The sequence below is a fragment of the Gallinula chloropus genome, assembly GCF_964237585.1.
Source record: "Gallinula chloropus genome assembly, chromosome: 13".
In the NCBI taxonomy this organism is placed as follows: Eukaryota; Metazoa; Chordata; class Aves; order Gruiformes; family Rallidae; genus Gallinula; species Gallinula chloropus.
In genome coordinates this window covers 3,995,245-4,015,167 of record NC_140098.1, presented here as the reverse complement: position 1 = coordinate 4,015,167, position 19,923 = coordinate 3,995,245, and the positions used below count along the sequence as shown (strand labels likewise).

Below are 19,923 nucleotides of genomic sequence, written 5' to 3'. Positions count from 1 at the left end.
TCCCCAAAAGCTATATTGAGCTCTATCACTGAGCAGAGTTTACTCAGGCCTTGAGCACAGAGAGGTGTCTGATGCTTCACAGTGCGCTGGGCTGGTGAGGGGGAGCGTCAGAATTAGTGGGTGCACCAGCGGAAAGGGCAGCACGGACACAGGGAGAATGCCCAGAGATTTGAGATTCCCTGGCTGCCACCTAAAAAACCTTGGTTTGTTAAGGACTGAACTTCAGGGGGAAGTGGGAGCCCAGCTGGACAGGAGGGCCAACAACACCAGTAGCACCTGTGGTGAAATACTGTCCCCTCAGCTAGAGCCCGGTGGCTCACAATGACTTCAGCAGGCAGCAATATCCCCCGGCTCCAGCAGCATGCCCGATTTTAATGTCAACTTTCTACTACTGCTCTTTAAGATAAATGCAGCAAGCTCCTTAATCCTACCAGTGGCTTAGCTGTGCTTTTTCACTACCTTCAGCTTACAGGATCAAGCCCTGAGTTGCTAAACGATCCAAAAGAACCACATTTCAGGATTTTCCTATCTTCAAGCTTTGGAAAACGGCCACTGGTGGAAACGACAGTGAATAATCCTGTTTGTTCTGCTATTAAATGGCCAAAAAAAAAAAGTTATCTGAGGTGGATCAATTCAAAATGTTTATGCTGCTACAGAATACCACCACATCCACCTAAACATAGCTGGGTAGATCAGTTGGAAGATGGTGTTCATCTCAAGTTCAGCATTGGAGGGAGGGACTGTTTACCGTGTGTACCTGACTTATCCACAGAAACCAGCAAAATATACAGGCAAAGGGAGAGTCTGAAACTCCTCAGCAGTATAATGTCGCTGACTCTGGTCTGAAGCCATACTGCTGATAGACATCTCAAACATAGAGCCTTTTACTGGGAAGACATGTTATAGAAAACAAGGGGCTGAATTCAATGTTCATTAGGAAATGGGAGATTCCTGCCCAGCCGGTGAGTCACAGAGCTCTGCAACTACCACCTTCCTCAGACACCATCATCCCCACCCTTAGTTGCATGTCGATAGCCAGTTACCTTTTTCATATCATTTACACAAGAACATATTTTGGCCTGCTGTTTAGAGAGGAGCAGGCATTCCTGTTTGAACATACGTTGGAAGATTTAAATTGAAATTTACCTGACACATTACAGAGAATAGGATCAGATCTTGAGTTACTGTAAATGCAGCAAAGAAGTCCTTGCCAGAAGCTAAGGAGCTAGTTACCTGCTTGATTTCTTTGGCTAATTAAGTCTTCTACACAAAGTATTGTTTTGCAGGCAGCATTGCACACATGCTGAAGGAGCAGTAAACCAGCAGAGCTGTCTGTGTTAAGCATTTGTACTGCTTGTACTTTGTTAAAGAAAGTGTAAATCTATTTAGAAGAGGAATCATTGCTATCATACAGGAAATTAGCTCAAGGATAGCTTATTTGTCAGCTAAATATATACCTGCTCCTCTCTCTCCACATACAGATATAAAAGGATGAAAAGAATCCTCTCTGTGGCTTTTATTTTTTTCTTGCTCTAAGTTAACACCTCTGTGCCTGTCTGAAAGGCATGCCTGGCACAGTTCATGAGCTGCTTGGAGCTGGTACCCTGAACCTCAAGGATGCCATAGGCTTTTCATTTCAGAAGCGTGATCCTTGGACCTCTCGGTCAATGAGCAATGCCAAAAGCAATGCAGATTATAATACTGACTGATTTCTTTTGCTTGTTCAGTTTCAGCAGCTAAACCCTTGCACACACACAATTTGAAGTACTAGACAAGATCAACTGTTTCCTGGTCTATGTGCTCAAGGCCTCAGGAAGAACTCCCTGGCGTTTTTTGTCACATCACAGCAATGTCACTCTGACTTAGAACTTTGCATAGAAGATGTAAGTACCAGTAATGTAGAAGGTCTATTGGTAGCACTAGGATGCCTTCTACAAACATAAAATAAATTTAACTAGGGACCGTAATTTTGAGAAACATCACAAGAGGCATAAGAGAAAGGCTCTCTGCTATAGTCAACAAACAGGCCATGCAGGCATCCTGCCAGTCTTCACACGGGCCAAGGGACACACAATAAATTCTTACTGCTTTAGTGTTTACTTCATGGCTCCTTTGAAAACAACAGTGGCTAACTATGTTGATGGAAGTCTTGCCTCAGGTCCCCAAACAATCATTAAACTCTTAGCCTTCTGTTCAATATGAAATGACATGCTCGTTCTGCATTTCTTTTGCTGAGCTGCCATAGAGGAGCCATGATTCGATTGATATGCCTGGCTCGAGCCCAAAAATGATTGCATTGCACTTTCCTGTAGCAGCCTGTCAGTTTGCATTCAGAAAGCCATACAGGATGCAATTGTCTGGTCACTGAAAATAGCTTTGGTGCATATTTAAGCCATTTCAACGTGGCAATATGAGAATTAATTCTCTCCTCTCCTTCTGGAAACGCATCGTTGGCGTGGCAGTGCTGTTCAGCGCGCATGGAATCATCGCATCCCACAACATATTAATATTTTAGTTTGTTATCTGTTTAAGCTATTTTTAGCAGCCAACCGTCCCCATGTGAAGCTCAAAACTGCAGCAAGATGCTCAGGCATGTTCTGTGCATGGTCAAGGACGTATCATCACACAGCTGCTCAGCAGGCTGCAGCCTTGTCTATTATTAAAGTAATCTCTGAACTGCTACTGTAACACATGTAATCATCAGACGCAGGGTGTCTTTTCCCACCTGCTCTCTATTTATTACCCTCCTATCCTACAAATTGTAACAGTAACTTGCATTGCTTTGGGGTTCTTTGGGAGATTCTAGAGCCTATCCTCAGCTTTTCAGTATTCAGGTCTATGTTTAGCATTAGTTTAAGGACACAGAAATTTATAATGATCAAACATAATTAAATATCGATAATCTGGATTTACTGGCAAGAATCACATTTAATCAAGTGGGTAACAGATTCTGTTGCTGTGTCCTGCTTTGAAAACGCACGGGCTTTCTATAGGAACTGAAATATTAGAATATCAGTTTGGAAATGGATTTATGTAAGATTTTATAGGCTTGAAAGATCAGTGGTCCCCCACTGAAACCTTTGCTGCTTTTTCATGCAATAGTAAAGGGCTCAACAAGATCTATAATGCACTAGCCACATATACTCCACTGCCAACATATTAACTACCTAATTTTTCTACCCCTTGAGAGCAGAACTTTTGCATTTTGGCACGGTGCATGTAGGTATTAAGGGATAAATTAATTTTATTATTCCCCCCACTTCCTGTTAATACAGCAAGTGAGAATATGAGTAGCTGAAACCATCAGCAAGTATTAATGTTACAGCCTTTGAATTTACTAGGCAGTCTCTTAGAAAACAAGGGAAATAACAATGTCACTGGAGGTGCATTGCAGGCTCTCAACCTCCCAGCTTCACCTTCAGGAACCAACGTTTCTGAAATTATGACTTTATTCATTTAGCTAGCTTGCCCTTGCCAACTAACCACATTACACTCCTGCCATTCTCTGCACAGGCACAAAAAAAAAAAAAAGAGGAGACTCCAACTTTTGGAGAATACAGATGGCAAATTCTCATATTCACCTTCAAAAGCGAAGGAATCAGTGATGTTGCTAGCATATCATTTCTGCCTAGTCCTACTGTTCTGCAGTTGCAATCACTGGGAAGAGGAAACTTTCCAGAAAGCGCAAATGCCAAGGTGAAGCAAACCCCTTCTGTTTGGCAATGGACTCATGCAGAACACCCACTCCTTGCTTGTTGCCTGCACCGGAGCACCCAGACCCCGTGTCCCTGCCCGTAGGCTCCACAGCTGCCAGCTGCCAGCCCTCCCCAGTGACAAGGGGAGTAGCTGGAGGAGAACTATTGGCACCAGCTACTCGCTGCTTCACCCCGAGCAGATCTGCAACACCACTGAACCAGAAACGCAGCACTGACCCCACTCCATTGCGTGTAGCAGTACAGGAGGACAAGGGATGAGGAAAGATTCAGAAAACAAGTGATTTCTTACGCATGTATTTCAGATAACAGTTTCATTTCACTGTTGGAAAACCAAAGTGGTGGATCCTACAGGTGTTATGTGTTGCAGAGATTGTTATATGTAGTAGAGGTTAGGTAACTATTTTACCAAAATGCCAATGAAGCATTGCTTAGTCAGCTTCTGCAATCTCTTTTCAGCCAATTTCAGGGCTTTTTCATTATTTTTATTTCTTCCACCCCTGCTTATAGACACATACTCATGTTCACCATCTTATATGGTATATGTTTCCTGAAGTTTTAAAATAAATGTTTTAGCAGAAAAGTTAGATGAATGTCATATGTGTGTATTCATTATGTGATAGAACAAATGCTACAAAAAAAGCTATAAAAGGAATTTAAAATTTTAATTCCTACTATGCAAATCAAATAATATGAAAGCTTTTCCTGACTAAATCATACTCTCAAGGAAAGAGACCCAGAGCTGTACTATTGCCTAAAAATAATTCTATAATCACTCTATAATTCCATACTAGATTACAAAAATTCAGGATCAAACTATTCAGAATTAAGAAGCATATGGCAAAGTGTTTATACGATTGACTTAGCACAGTAGTTTTTAGGAAGGATTTGAAATATGTGGTTCATTAGATCATAATTTATTAATTAAAAAAGGAGTTGGAAGGGGTGGCTTTGTTTAAAACACCTAGACTTCACTGTAACCACATGTTAAAATCCCAGCAGAACTGCTTTTACCAGAAAATAGGATAAAATCACATAATTAATTAACTCATAATTTATTCATGAAAAAGGAGTTGGAAGAGACAGCCTTGTTTAAAACATCTCGACTCCATTGCTACCAAATATCCCAATCTCAGTAACACAACAAAGCCCTCCTTCTACTCGTGTGTAAACCAGGGACTGTGCCATACGTGGGTGTGTGCCTGCAAAGGCTCTTTCCACAGAACAACTTAAAACCAATAGTCCTGCCTATGTTTCAGTGACAACCAAGATAGTGCTCCCCAGAAAATGAAGAATGTGCTGGCCTGCAAGTACAGCCAGACTGTCCCATCCCTCTGCTGAAATTTCCAGGTTGTAAAAACTCATTAGGGGTACTTGGTCAGCCAGGGTGTCAACCTGCAAACTGTCCCAGGATTTTTGGGGCTGAAATAGCTGGGATGAGCACTTAAACCTAGATAAAAACACATAGCATTTAGCAATTAAGGTTGATAATGGCTAACTGCAGGTCAGAATCTAGAAAAGCACTTTCATATATGCTAAACTTGAAGTAACTAGCTTTGCTTACATGCTTTAAAAATACTTAAGTGAATGACTTCTGTAGGTAACAACAGCTCTGGCAAACTAAGCTGAGGCTTACTTTGAAAGACAGATTTCTGAAAGCAACCAGCATTTTTTGTTTCCTCACTTTCCTACACCCTCATATTTCAACCTTGTTAAGTCTTATGTGGCAGACAAGAAGTTAATACAATGCTACATCTGAATACAACCAGTCACTGTATAAAGTCACTGCAAGGCCTAAGCCACCTAACAAACAAAAGGTTTCAGGTGCTCAGCGACACTTCTCAGGATAAGGCTTGCAATGAGAAGCGACTCTTCATGTGGCATGCTTGCTTGGTAGCAAAAGGTGAAAGATGAGGACTCTGGGTTACGCTCATCTACAGTAAAAGTACTTCTGTCTGCAGCCTTCAGGTAATTGCAAAAATCAGGTTCCATTGTTGTCCATGGGTAAGGGGGTGTGTCAGAGCCCTATCTTAGTAATTTCTTTCCTCTCTTTTCTTCTGACAGGGGAAGTATGACATAGCTAAGTACTGTATTAGACACCTAGAGTAATTACATCAGTTTGTGTTCTTCTGGATTTCGGAGTAAACTCCACGCGACACAGAAAATGTCCTGTGGAAAAGGGGCTGTATTTACCATGGCTTCAGCATCTCATGACTGATGAGCGTCACTTCAAACGAGTGTCATCTGCACCTCCCTATGAGGATATGCATGTACCACATATTGTCCTGAAAGGTGTTTAATACATATTTAATAGACCTGTTCTGTGAACACGTACTAATGGAAACAGCACTCGCCAACAGGGAAAGTCCTGTCCATGCCTTCCAGCTATAATACTCAATGAATAAAGTGATTCTGTGCTTTTCTCTGCTAGACAGATGGATCTCATCGCTGCATTGCAAAGCCCATGCTCATATTCATGTTGGTAGAAAAAGTACACCAAGGCTTGTTTTTATGGCTGACTCTCAAGGCAAATGCCATAGCTAACACCTGTCCCAGCACAGGAAAACCCAGAAGAGCCAACAACAGCTCTGGGTAGGATCTCCAAAGAGCCGTTCTAAACATCAACATCACAGCCTTGACAGAGAATCTATAATGAAATTAGATTTATAGAGAGTCAGTCCAAAACACCAGTCCAGATAAATGCGTGATTCATTTAAAGCGATGAATCATAACCATGGTGAAGTAGCTGCAGACCAAACCAGTTACCTCCCCACACATGGGTCTGACCACACAGAGAACCCCACAGCCACAGAGCAAGGGACAGCATCTTTCAAGAGACCCAGGAACACTGGCAGGGCTTACCGGAAGGAACTGACCTGGTTTTATTCACGCATTGCAGTTATTTTACATTTTGTCTTCAGCGTAGTCCAAACCAGGCTCTACAGCCCTCACTAAACACTCACAAGAACCTGGCATCCTTCTAGAGTAATTGGTGAGGTGTGTATATTTGTGATGGAGCATGGCTTTGTATCATTTGACTTTCTTATGGAGGTTCATTTCCATGGTCTTTTCTTTCCCATTGACTCTAACAGTCCACAGCAACACCACCTCAGAGGAACGTGTGATAAACTCAGAGTTTTGCAGCAGGAGCTAAACAAAACAGTGTCACCAATGCACGCTAGCACAGCTTAATCAGTACCACTCACACTACACAAACATATTAAATTTCCTCTTGTTTAAATAACTGAGAGACAAACTCTTCTACTGCATAAATCACAGAGGTATCAAGGGGTCAACATGCAGACAGATGCTGTATGAGGAACTAAATCTCAAAACAGCCAAGTTAAAACCATTATAAAAGGAGATGGTTACTGTTCAGAAAACACAACCACCTGGCAATGGTATCTGCTAAGATAATGCTTCTTTCAAAACTAGCAAGCAGAAAAGTAAAAGGAAATATAGTTTTAAAAACATTTTTATATTTGATGATTTAAAGGAAGCAGAAGCTGCCTGACAACAGGATCCAGGTTGCCTGAGAAATGGAGCATTCAGGAGAATAATGTGAACTCTTCCCTGCTACGTACTGTGTGCAGTAACAGGAGAAGGAGGCCCCTGCGTTTAATTTCCCCAGATGGGTGTTCAGATCCAGGCAAGGTGAGGGATGCTGCTGTAAGAAGTGCTACGCCAGACACTCCGAGGAGTTTGCTAAACTAAATCCCTTCACTCTTTTCCACAGCAACCCAGTCCTGCACTTCAATTTTTTATGTAAGCATAACTTGGGTACTGTGAGCCAAGAAAGGGTTAAAAAGAAAATCTGGTCTTCATACTTTTTTTATTTTTTGAGCATGAATCTCTTTCACGGAACAGCTGTCAAGTCAGCCAACGAAACAGGTCTGCTTAGGTCTCCTGATAATACCAACTGCTGTTGTTCATGTATCCTCAGTGACAGCAGCAAGATGAAAATCGAAATGAATCGCTCTACAAATGAGACACTTTTCTGCTTTGACTTTCCAAATGTGACAGTGTTGTTTGTTTTCTCAGTCAGCAGCATTTAGAGATGTTAGAAGGCTCTGGTGTCAGAGAGTTGCTCAAGGGGCAGTTACAAAGACCAAAAAAAAGGCGAAATCTGCATAACAGTTCCTTGCACAATTAGGTTTATATTTCTGTCCATTGCTACTACTGCCACCAAATTGAACTGCAAAATGTTCCTAGCAATACAGACTGCTGCAGACTTTGAGCAGCAACTGTTAACATTTCATCTCCCCACAAAGAATTTACTCGATATCCTCACTGTGCTACACATGCAAAACGTTGGTTCCCACCACATGAGCTACTGATCAGCTTCAGCTCCCGGTGCTGAGCTGCAGTGGCACAGATGCATTACCTTCTGCCCGTCTGCTCAGGAGAAAAGTGTTTTTCAACAGATCACAAATTATAGGGGGAAAAAAAAGATTTTAAAAGATTTTCTTCAATATGAGTTTGAAATATGAATATTTGCCCTTCCATCCAAAAGGCTGAGAACCCCTTTCGAATATAAATGAATTAAGCTCCTGCAATATATGTGAAATATTTCTCTCCAGCGTGCACAGGAAGAACCTAAGGCACAGGGTACCCACTGGAACTCATCAATTACTCTCTTGTTTACTGCAGTATGTAGCTAGAAACAAAAATTAAACTTGTAAAAGGCTGAGATTTTTTTTTCCAATTGCATTAAAACTCATGAGCCATATTGAAACACTACAATACATTCTTGTACCTCCAAATGAAACAGAAGCACAATCAAACATTCATTTTCCCAGATTTTTGAGAAGAACTTTAACACTTACCTATAACAAAGAATTTTAAAGAGAAGAGGGCTTTAAAAAAATTGCATTATATGTTTAAGCTCATTTTGCTTCAAAAGAAGGCGACCCTACAGATTTACCTGCAGGGCAGTTAGAGACAAGCCTGTTGGGTCAGCTCAGGGCTGTATTGCACATATAACACAAACACATCTCTCTTCTCAGGACACTTTTGGAGTGCATTGAGGGACTTCAGACATGTCTACCCCAGTTACATAGTGATATCCCAAATCTCTAGAACCATTTTGAAGTTTTATTCTAAATCCACTGAGCCAAAGTCTGTTCTCAGGGTGTGAGCCTACCTCCAGAGCACATCCTTGCCAAATAATGAACTTTAAAACTTCCCTTTCTGTCAAGGAAGCCTTATTTGCAGGGCTAGCCATCCAAAATCCCTGGGTTTGTAGGTGCCAGCTGTGAGACATCCAGAGCCCAATTATCATTTAATAATTAATATCAGTACTATATACTAATAGCCCTTTCAATCTGAGAATTTCAGAGTATGTTACAAATTGGAATTAAGCCTCCAAATACACTGTAAGTGTCCCCATGTCACCAATGAAGGAAGCATTACTCAGTTATTTGGTCAGAAACTCGGTCATTATACGGAAAGTCTGTGGAAAAGCAAAAATAGTGTCAAGAACCCCATAATCCCAGCACAAAGATGTCTTTTTTTTTTTTTAAACACACTATTTTCTGATCATAGACACAATTTTTTCTTGAACCACATGAGCAAACAAAGCAACTAGGTCCACAAGTTCTCCACCTCAAACCAGGTCATTTATGATAATGAGATTACTTTGCATTAAGATAATTTTTGGCACCTGGTCTCTGAAATAAGAATAAGTTAAGATGAGAACCATGTCACTGCAGTTACCCAGTGCTGCCTTACAAGATCTTGTACTTTAGCTGCTAAACTTAGAGACTATTCTTTAAAATTTTTCATGCTAGGAATGTCGAGTTAGGCTGATTTTTTATTATTTCAAAATAAATGATACAGCAGTTTTAAAAAATTAGTTGAGGGAAGGGGAAGAGGCAATTTTGCCAAGTGAACATTTCCTATTTTAGTTTCAGCTGAAATCAGGTGTATATTCTGCTGAACAAGTGTCATTGTTGCTAGCAAAGGGATAGTACTGGTGTGAAAGAGATTTGCCTTTTGTTCTCCTTGTTGAAAGGTACCCACGTATGACCCTTTGCTCCCACCAATGACACTTCCCTTGTATTTCTAAGTTGAAGACCCGAGGGTCAGTACAAGCTTAGGACACTGAAAAAGTCTGATAACTAACAAGATATTCAATGGTATAAAATCCTTATCAAATGACTGATGATAGTGCTGTTAACATGCTTTCTCTTCTTGGTTTTAGTCCTAATGCTTGCGCATCACAAACCTCCCTCAGTCCATCTGTGGAGGATGCCAAAGCAGAAGTATTTTGTTTAGGCACTCTGGATTCACATATAAACAAGCATGAGGTAGCTCAATTAACAGGACTGTGCTCCCAAAAATCTGAGATAGGGGACAAAGTAACGAGCGATCCTAACACAAATGCTTTCAGTGCTGATCAATCATTTCACATCCCTTCCCGAAGAAAACGGACCTAGTGCCACCTGGCCCAGTGCCAGCACTCCCAACTGCCACCAAAATAATTAGCTCACGTGTAGATTGCTCAGCTGAGCCCCTGCAGGGAAAGCTGGCAGCACAACACAGGCACTGCCCGCTGGCCAGCCCAGCAGGGGAGGCTCAACCAGAGCCGTGCCACGCTCCCGTGCCTAGGGAGAGGTCAGGATGCTCAGCTCACAACGGGCATGGCCACTCTCCTGGTGACTTCAGCAAGTCACTCTACAGGCAACTTGTGAAATTTCAGTAAGAAGCTGGTTCATAGGTAACGCAACAGAGTTTAATTCTGGGGAGTTTGGAATAACTGATCTTAAATTAATAAAAAACCAAAACACAAAAGAAACAGAAGTGTCAGCTGGTAGCATCAGAATGCTGTTCTCCTCCATGGCAAACTGTGCCACAGGGACACATACCTCAAATGAGCAAGAAAGTCACTAAAGATTTCAACCTGTTGATATCAGGCCTTTGCTTCTCCCCTTCAGATAATTTCTATGTGCCTTCCTCTCCTTCCTAGACCTACCATGGCTGTAGCCTTTTTTTTAAGCCTCCAGTGTATCTGGCACCTTTCCATCTGACCACCCCACCTGAAAAAGCAATCCTAGCCTTGGAATATCTTTGCACTTCCCCTGACCAGCTATAGCAGCAGGACCAACAATTTCAAGTTACTCTCTTGTGCCCCAAAACCAGCAGCCCAGGCTGCTATACTGAACACTCCATGTGTCACAGCCTGGAGGTGAAAGAGCAAGCCTGGCCAAAGCCACTCTTTTTCTGCCAAAGGGATCACCCTGAGGACACCAGGTTTGCCAGCCTGCCCTATTCTAAGATATCTGTGGTTTGGCATAGCCTTTAAAATGTATAAAGAAGTTGCTGCTGCAGAACAGAGTTGGGTTCAGAGCAGTTCAGTGGTTTGGAAAGTCGAAATAAGTCCTTAAGAGGCCTTGGGGAAATTAATGACAAACACACTTCCCACTCTATGCAGTTTACTGTAACATATTATACACGAGTGTGAAAGCCATGTGTGTGCCTGCAATATGCACATGGACATTTTAAAGAAAGAGCAAGGGGTCTTTTGTCCCTTAACATATTAGAGCTGAATGGATTTAATCAGCAGGTTGATAAATGACACGCCTGCTTAATTTGCTGAATTGCCAGGGCACCGATTTCGTGCTGCAGTGTCTCTGGACAATGGATGAATGGCAGACCCACAGCCATGGAAATGGCATGCCTGGTCCTACCCACAAGCAGCTAACAGGCATGCATTGGTATTTGTTGCCATGAATTTCCTGCTGTGTGGTCCTTGTTTCATTGCAGGATGCCCCCTTGCTTCAGTACAGCTTCTAAATTAGTCCTGCCTTAAGAGCGTTCACACTGTTTTAGTGTCTCAAACTAGGTATATATTTGAAGAATCTGTGTCAATATGATCTTACCTTTTACATTGCATTTAGATATTATATTTGAGCTACAACAGAAAGACATAACACTGACTTTTCCCCAGCATTTTACAGTATGCTTCAGAAGCCCTGGAAACCCAAGATGATCTCCTTTTCTTCCTATCTGAGCATTTCTTTTTCAACCTAAGTGCTAGTTTGACTGGATTTTCTACATGTAAAACCACAAAGCAGCAAGTATTCCCAGGATTATAAAAGCAGGTATAACACAGGATTCGAGCATCAGCTACCGATCTTTGCTCTTTGTTAGAGTGTTACTGCAGCCCCTAAATAACACAACTGAATTGCTGGACTACAAACACATCATTTGTACAGATTCTCTGTGACAAAGATAGTAGACCCAAATTACTGGGTGATTCAGCTTGTGGATCAAGCCACCAGATGGGGATCTTTCAGACCAGTATAAATAACTAGATATAAACTATTGTAACAGAGATAAGAATCTGATCCACTGAGTGTGCACAGTTATCACTGTTTGTTTTCTTTGCACTAAAGGTAATGCAAGATCCCTGAAAACAGGGTGCTCTGGCAGGGAAATGTGCCTATTAATGGGCCTTTTTTCAGGCTATCAGAGAGTCTCTGACAAGAGCTAAAGTTGCCCACAAAGAACTAAATTTGAAAGACTTCGGGAACGCGGTTGTAAATTTTGCCCATTAAAGAAAATCAAATAACATAAAGCATAGGTGAATCCTGCATTATTTGGAAATAAAAATGCACAAGGTGGTGAGACTGGACAGCATATGGGGACAGCCATCCTCTTCAGTACCCACTGATGGATGCTGTGCGTGATCCCTAGATCCGCGCTCAGTGCAGGTAGAACCTTGTTTCACAGAAAAGCAGCTCCTACTACTTTTGTTAAAGATACATGAGAGAACTTACTAAATTCAAACAACTTCTTGATGTTAATGCAATACATTTTAGGTATCACGTACATTTTTGGTGATGATACATTTCAGGTATGATATCGTCAATAGAGGTGTTAATTGTATAGGCCATATATGTAGTGCAAAAAGTTTTTGACAGTGTTAGAGACAGTGCTTTGAGGATACAGACAATCAGGGGTAATTCCTTCTGTTATTCTTCTGATCTGGTTTTGCTATTATCTCATAGTCTCATCGTGCTCAAAGTAGTCCCTACCCCCTTCACAAAGGCGATTTTTCTGGGAAGCTTTTCTTCTCCTGCTTGCTGCTTCACTATTCTGTTATTGCCAAAAAGCAGTTGTGGAAGTTGTCCTGCTAGGAAGCTGACTTTTGTCAGTATGCTGCATACAACATTTTTCACACAATAAATTTAAGAGAAGGTAACCTTATTAGGTAATCATTCCTGTGAACATTAAGAAAGCTATTAAAATATGATGCCATCATTTATCACAAGCATATTTATTACAAATACTAATACAACAGATGTGATTATAGCTTACAAGTCAGTGCTACGAGAGGATGAGATGTTGGCAATTGTCGTTTGTCACGCTTGGCTTAGAATTAATTCATATTAAATAACGTTTTAAATGCATCATTTTGGTTTTTCCACTGTGCTCCCAGATGGATGTTTGTCTTCTAATAGCTCACTGTTTAAGTTCTGTAAATAGTTATAACTTCTAATATTAAAATGGGTAAATTATCAAATAACACCAAATATTACTGCTCCACTTGTCAAACACAGTTTGATACACAGAATTAGTTGTGTGTTTTTCAGAGTGCAGGGCACGTTGTACAAGTTAACCAGCTTTACAAGGAAACGTTCCTTCTGGCTTCATACTAGACTATATTTGTTCTGAAGGGGGCTTTGTCATTTATTTATTAAACAAAACACCCGATCCTACCATATGGTTTCACATCAGATATGCAGTGTCAGTCAGGCATGCTACGTGAGCCAAGAACATTTGCTTCTCCTATGCCATCTACACAAACCTTTGTGTTCTGTGTTTACATTTTGGACAGCTTCCTTTAGACATACTGATTTGCTAATATCAAAATGCTAAATAAATCAATACTGTGTCAGACCTTGTGCAAACAGTAACAGAAGATTGGGGGTCCCAGCATTAACCAAGTGACATGATTGACAGCTAATCATTTCCTACCTAGTGATCTATAGATAAGCTTATTTTTGCTTTAATCTAAATACCAGAGTCCATGCAGATAGCATCAGAAATACCTATTCTACATTGTCATTCATAGCAACTCTTGCATTCGAATGATCTAATGCTCATTCATCAGATACTATAAAAAAATATGTGGCTAAATAAGAGCACTTCATAAATCATCAGAACTTGCATCTAAGGCTGTAGCTACTACCTTTAATTAACTATAGCAGCAGAAACATCATCGCTTGCAAATATAGGCAAATCAATAAAACTTAGCTTGTTTTCAATCCCCATTGGTAGCCATAATTGAAACAGTTTCCTATCCAACATGTTCTACCTGGTTTCCAAAAACTGCTTCAGTGTACAAAGCGTGAAGGTTCTTGCATGATGTTCCTTAAAACCACAGTCAGGAGTCCAAATACCAGGCAGAAAATGAAGCTTGTGTGAACGTACCCCAGTCTATGAGTTGTGAGAATAAATCTGAACAGATACCTTTCAGTATGAGGCCCTCTTTGAGCGCAGCTGAGTTCATTGCAACCTCACCGTGTAATCCAAAGAGAGGGGAAACAGACCAGTCTATCAAAAGTATAAAAACCATCTTTTTATCCTGCTGCTCTTCACTCTCACAGAAAAAACCCAAGAGTTGTTGAGAGGAACCACAGATAGGATTACACAAGATTTCCAGGGACCGTGTACTCCACACCCACATCACTCCTTGCTGCCATCCTTCCCTGAGGGTCCCTGCCATGCCAGCCCTCCCCACTGGCTCCTGCTGCTGTTCACACTGACACCAGAGCTCACAAGTTCTGCTCAGAAATATAAGCACAGTAAATGTTAACATGCTTAAATCCATAATGATTTATGAAGCAAATGAAGAGGTAAAGCGAGGCCTCCTCATAGCCTTCAGTGAAGATAAATCAAGTATAAGGTTTTATGCCTTAAATCAATTTTAATGTTTTAGCTGGTTTTTTCTAAGCTCTGTGACCAGAGGCATTAGAACTAGAGTAGGAAAGCTGCTACTTTCACTCCTGAAAAACACTGGAAAAAGTACCTTTTTGTTCCACCCCAAATGACAGCTTTAGGAGAAGAGCAGGCCGAGGAGACTATGGCTTGACAGGTCCGGCATTCGCTTTGGATACAGACAATCCAAGATCTGTCCTTGCACCAAATTAAAGACAACAGGGGGTTCAGCCTGAATTTTTCACATCTCCATCAGCCACATGCCTTCTGACTCAACAGATATTTAATTCTTTCTACAAAACAGAAACTCTTACAGTAGAGGAGTTTGAGGGCAGGAGCCTGCACTTGAGGGGCCTTGGAAGGCAAGTTCGGCCTGAATACTCCCACAGTTAGAAACCAGACAGGAATAAACTTGAGAAGCTGAGCTTCTGACTGATCAATCTCTTGTCAAGGTATCACTACTTAACACAGACACTAAACTATGTTTTGTCACCACCTATGGCAGAGCATACAGCACGCATCCCCTGGAAAAGCCACAAATAGCACAGACACAAATAAGTTTGCATTCATTTCCACATCTGCCTATTCAGCAGCCGGTTGCTCGTGCATGCACACAGCTGAAGGAGACTGGCTGCTGCCCAGACCTACCCACTCCAGGATCTCTCTCGCTCCTCCCAGTTGCCACCGGTTTCTGTATCACCTGCAGAGGGGCCACACAGCCCCCCCAAGGAGCTGGCCAGGGTCTCAGGCAGCAGGGCTGGTGTATTTGCCCTCACTGAGCACTTCCTCGTGTCTCAGGTAATTGCTGAGCCATCTCTCCTCTGCCCTTGCTATGGCTGACACTGTTTGCTTTGGAATACCTGGGTTTGGAGGCAGGATGAAGGGCCTGCTTCTGTTTTATGGAAATGCTATTAAAAGCCTTTTCAAAAGTTGCTTCTGTGTTAAAAAAAAAGAGGGGGGAGGGGAGTTTTGCTAACAAAACAAAACCCCTGGAGACATATTTTGTTTGCCAAGCAATGTACACAAAAACCTGATTAATTTAAAGTTACATTCATATGTTTTAAACAGTCTTAAATTATTCATTTCCATTTTAAAAAATATATCCAAGCACAGTTGCTTCAGTAATAAATTTTTAAGATGGTAGGACATTTTATATCATGCTATTCTCCAGAGACTTTTCTTTGCATCTTGCTTGTTCATTAAGCCAGGAATAGCAGAATAGGAAGGGCCATACAATACTGAGTAAAACATTTCTGGATGTGGACTCACTGGACACACACATTTGACGTGGTTGAAGAGGAAAGAGGAAATTGGGGGCCCCACGAGCTATTGAGCTGGTTCATGCTTCAAGAACGAAGGGCAGTGTTGTTAGTGCTATACCACAGGGATGCCCACAGCATGTTTACTACTACAGGCAGCTGCTGCAGTCACTGTCTGTGGAGCTCAACACAAAGTTTATTGGCAAAAGCAGAGAATTAAGACTCTTCTGCTCGGCTGCCGTGACCCTCAAGTGAGCTTTCCAACCCAAGGCCTCAAGCACACTCTCCTTGCTGGCAGTCTGAGCTGATGCCCCACTACTGCTTCCCTAAGAAACTTGTTTATGCTATGCTGACACCAAATAAAACCTCCCTGCTTATGCTAAGATGCACCTCATATATAAAGCTTTCCTACCACTTTTATAGACTAATCAAGCCACACCTCTTGCCATTCCAAGCTTGTCCAAAGCAAGCACTCAATAGGCCAGTAAGTTACAAATCTGCACAGAATTTTTAATGTAACGATGCACAGACTGCTTGACTTTTCAAGCTGCAAATCCAGTGAAGTTTCACACACCAATGATATACAGAAAAGCCTTCACAGGCTGAGATTTAAGTCAGCAAGTTCTGGCAATTTGTTTTCAAAGACTGGGGACAATAAAAAGCATCTAACCTGCCTCTCCCCAACTGCACAGAGTGAGCAGAATGCGCAATGAAGCGCTATCTGAATTGGTGCTTGACATGGAGTACTGCTACCAATGCGGAAGCTTTTGAGCTTTTGACAATTAGAGCTCTACCCTGCCGTCCTTATTCAGTGGAGCTGATGGGAGTTGTGCCTGAAATTGGTTCTGTGAAGCCAGCAATGCGAGACTGCCATGAATATTTTAAAGTAAAGGAGTTGGAATACTCTAATGATCTTATGTAAATCTAGTCTAAGAATTTCATTGGAAATTTTTTTGAATGGGTCGTTAAGCAGGGGAGAAAAGGTTGGAAAGCAGCCTGAAAAGGAGAACATTTTCAAAAGCCAAAATACTCCCCACATTCTTCAGAGCCATCCAATTAGCCTAGCTTGGGGAAGTCAAAGAAGAACAAAGTGACAGAGCATCAAGTATATGAGTAACTAAAGATAGACCCTCCAAGTTTGCAGGAAGGAGATTGCAGAAAGTCAGTGATATGTAGCTAGCATGCTTGAGTGCTAAATTTAAACCTTAGATGTATTAAATAGCTAAGATTTAACATTATTCTCGTTATCAGTAGTGCTAAAAACAGAAGTCCTGCAAAAACTCATGATTAAGTAACAGTAAGAGCAGTGGTGATGCAGCTGGTGATGAGTGCCTCATGGCTCTCTTTGGGCCACAGCACCTGGCTCCCCTGAGGCATTCACCAATGCAGAGGCTGGTGCAGGATACCTGTTTGATTAGCTGCTCAGCTCAGTTTTTCTGTCACAAAGCAGCACAAATATTTATTAAGGAATGGCTTTAAAAAAAAAAAAAAAAAAAACCAAAACTGCCCTTGGCAGCTGAAGGACTTTTCGTGCCTGATTTCCTTAGGCTTTACATGAACCCATACCATGATTTGTAATGTGGGAAGAGCATATTTATGAATATTTTTGGTGAAGGAGTGATTAGGAGAAAGCTATATATGCACAGTAGGCAAACAGTTTTATAGCATGTGTCTGGCACAGCTCACTCATTAAAACTCATCAGTTTTCTGTTGACTTTTCTCTTGCAGATTTATTCCAGAAGCAGCATTATGTCAGCAGCATCTATACTGCATTAGCAATTACTTGTATGTACTTGGAATGTTGCAATAAATAAACACTTATTCAGCACGTGCCTGGGTAAAGGACTTTTCTTTGATGTAAGGTCTTCTTTAGCTGTACTCAAACATGAATGCTGTCAGGCCCTATTCCTTTCTTGTGCAGGTGCTATAGTAGGTTTTCTCTCAGATTCATGAGTTTCAAGCTAAAGATTTACTGCACCTTGTGCTCAGTCTTTTTATTGCGGCCCATTGCTTGTTGGGGGTGACAGAAGGCATTGATAACTGGGATAAATTGAGGACATCTTCCCACATATGGATACACAAGAATATTTTTCTCTTAATTCCTGGTGAAAAAGTATTCTTCCGCATCACCCTAGCACAGTGAACATTTCCCTCACCACCTCCAAGATGCCGCCTTTACCTCCATGAGGTAAAAAAAGCCATTTATCCCCATTTGGTAGCAGGGAACTTGAGGTTCTGTAAGGTTAGCTGTCCCCACTAAGGCCACAGTGAGAGCAGACCATGTACAACCCTGCATATCCAGTCCACATCTGGCTGCTCAAGCAGCTGTCACATAACCATTGTAAAGAGAGTAGCGGTGCACAAATTTGGGAGCCCTCCCTCTATTTCTAGGGATCAGCATTTTTTTTTTCAATGAAATAGTAATCTAAAAGCCTTGGATCATTATAATGGATCTGTTATTACACATGCTGAATTAGCTGAATACCTGAATTAGCTTCAAAGTGGTAGATGCCTTTGAAGCAGTGATGCTGGTATAAATACCAAATGACTTTTTATGATGAAAAAAATAAAGTTTTCAGGGCTGTACCAGGAGGTAGTGCTGATGCCAGCAATTCTGGGAAAAGACAAGTTTGGGTTTATGTGACAAGCAAATCTTCACAAATTACACAGGCTGCTTTGTCAGAAAACAATGACCCGCTGAAATTATTCAGGCAATATTCAGATAAGATCTGCGGCCATTCCAATGATTCAATAAGACAAGGACAATCCCAAGTACAAACAGAAGATATCATCCCTGGCAACATACTTAGGGACTTCACAAAGAACTCAGGACACACAGAAGATGGCATTTATGTGTGCGAGGGGGAGTATTAATATTCACAGACGTGTTCATGATAGACAAAGGTATTTAGGCTGCTTTCAGTGAGAATTAGGGGATCTGCACCACAAAGTGACACTCAGAAGGGTGAATAAAAAAGCAATTTCAATGGCATGTTGTGAAGAATAACTAAAATGGGTAAGAAAACATTTACCTACACCATGGTACGGATCAGATACTCAGGAATGTCATTCTCTATGCTTCTGACTGAGGAACCCAAATTCCTCCCTGGTTCTTTTCCTGATAGCAAGTGTCTGCTTTGGGCCCTAACAGAACACTCTCCTAAATGAGGCTCATAAAGCGAAATAACACTTCCCAGCCATATATCAGAAGGTAAATGCATAATGGGAGATGGCAGTTGAATACAAAATTACTTAGTGTAAAGACATGTAATATGTTTCCTGCATAAATACAATGGCTGAAGATACCACACTGATTAGAAGTTGATCGTTTTGCATGCCATTAAGTATCAGAAGCCTTTATTTCATTCTCGTTAGGGATTAGGGAGTAGAAAATAATTTGCTGTACTATTGATAGGGATGGAAACTGTTGTCTATATTTAGACATTATAACAGTCTCCCTTTCGCAATCCTTTAAATAGGTCAGCATGTGTATTGGATATTTATAAACTGGTTCATTAGTTGATTGCTTCTTCCTTCCCTCCCATATCAAGTTACCTGAACAAGAGCAAAAAAAACCCCTCACCTAAGGCCAAGGTATTATTGATCATAATCATAACATTATAATGTCAATGCCTTACATTTACTACTGTACTAAATATTAATAATAGTTATCTCTTAAGTTACTGGCATTATTCCAGAAGGAAACTGGCTATCATATTTCTCCATAAATTCTACCTTTTCAGCCTGCAAATATCAGTGCATGTTAAATATTTGAATTTTCACTGCATTAAAGGTTCTAAAGTTCAACGGTAATTAGTGCAATCAGGTACCAAATGATTCAATTCCCAGGAGAGCAGTAATATAGTATGAACTATGGAAAAATTCCAGAAGCTGAATTTGTAGTATAATTAGTATAAAACTCACATTTTTAGCATAACATAATAATTACATAATTTGTTCTATGGACTTTGCAAAGCACTGCCTATGAAATCATTTTTAAAGCACCT

General features: G+C 41.1%; 1 protein-coding gene across 1 annotated transcript in view; it reads left to right on the top strand.

The window, feature by feature from the left end:
• The window catches only part of CHST8 (carbohydrate sulfotransferase 8), a gene marked incomplete at both ends in the record, with an annotated part of 134,945 nt that overhangs the window by 23,894 nt on the left and 91,128 nt on the right, over positions 1-19,923 (top strand). The window lies entirely within an intron of this gene.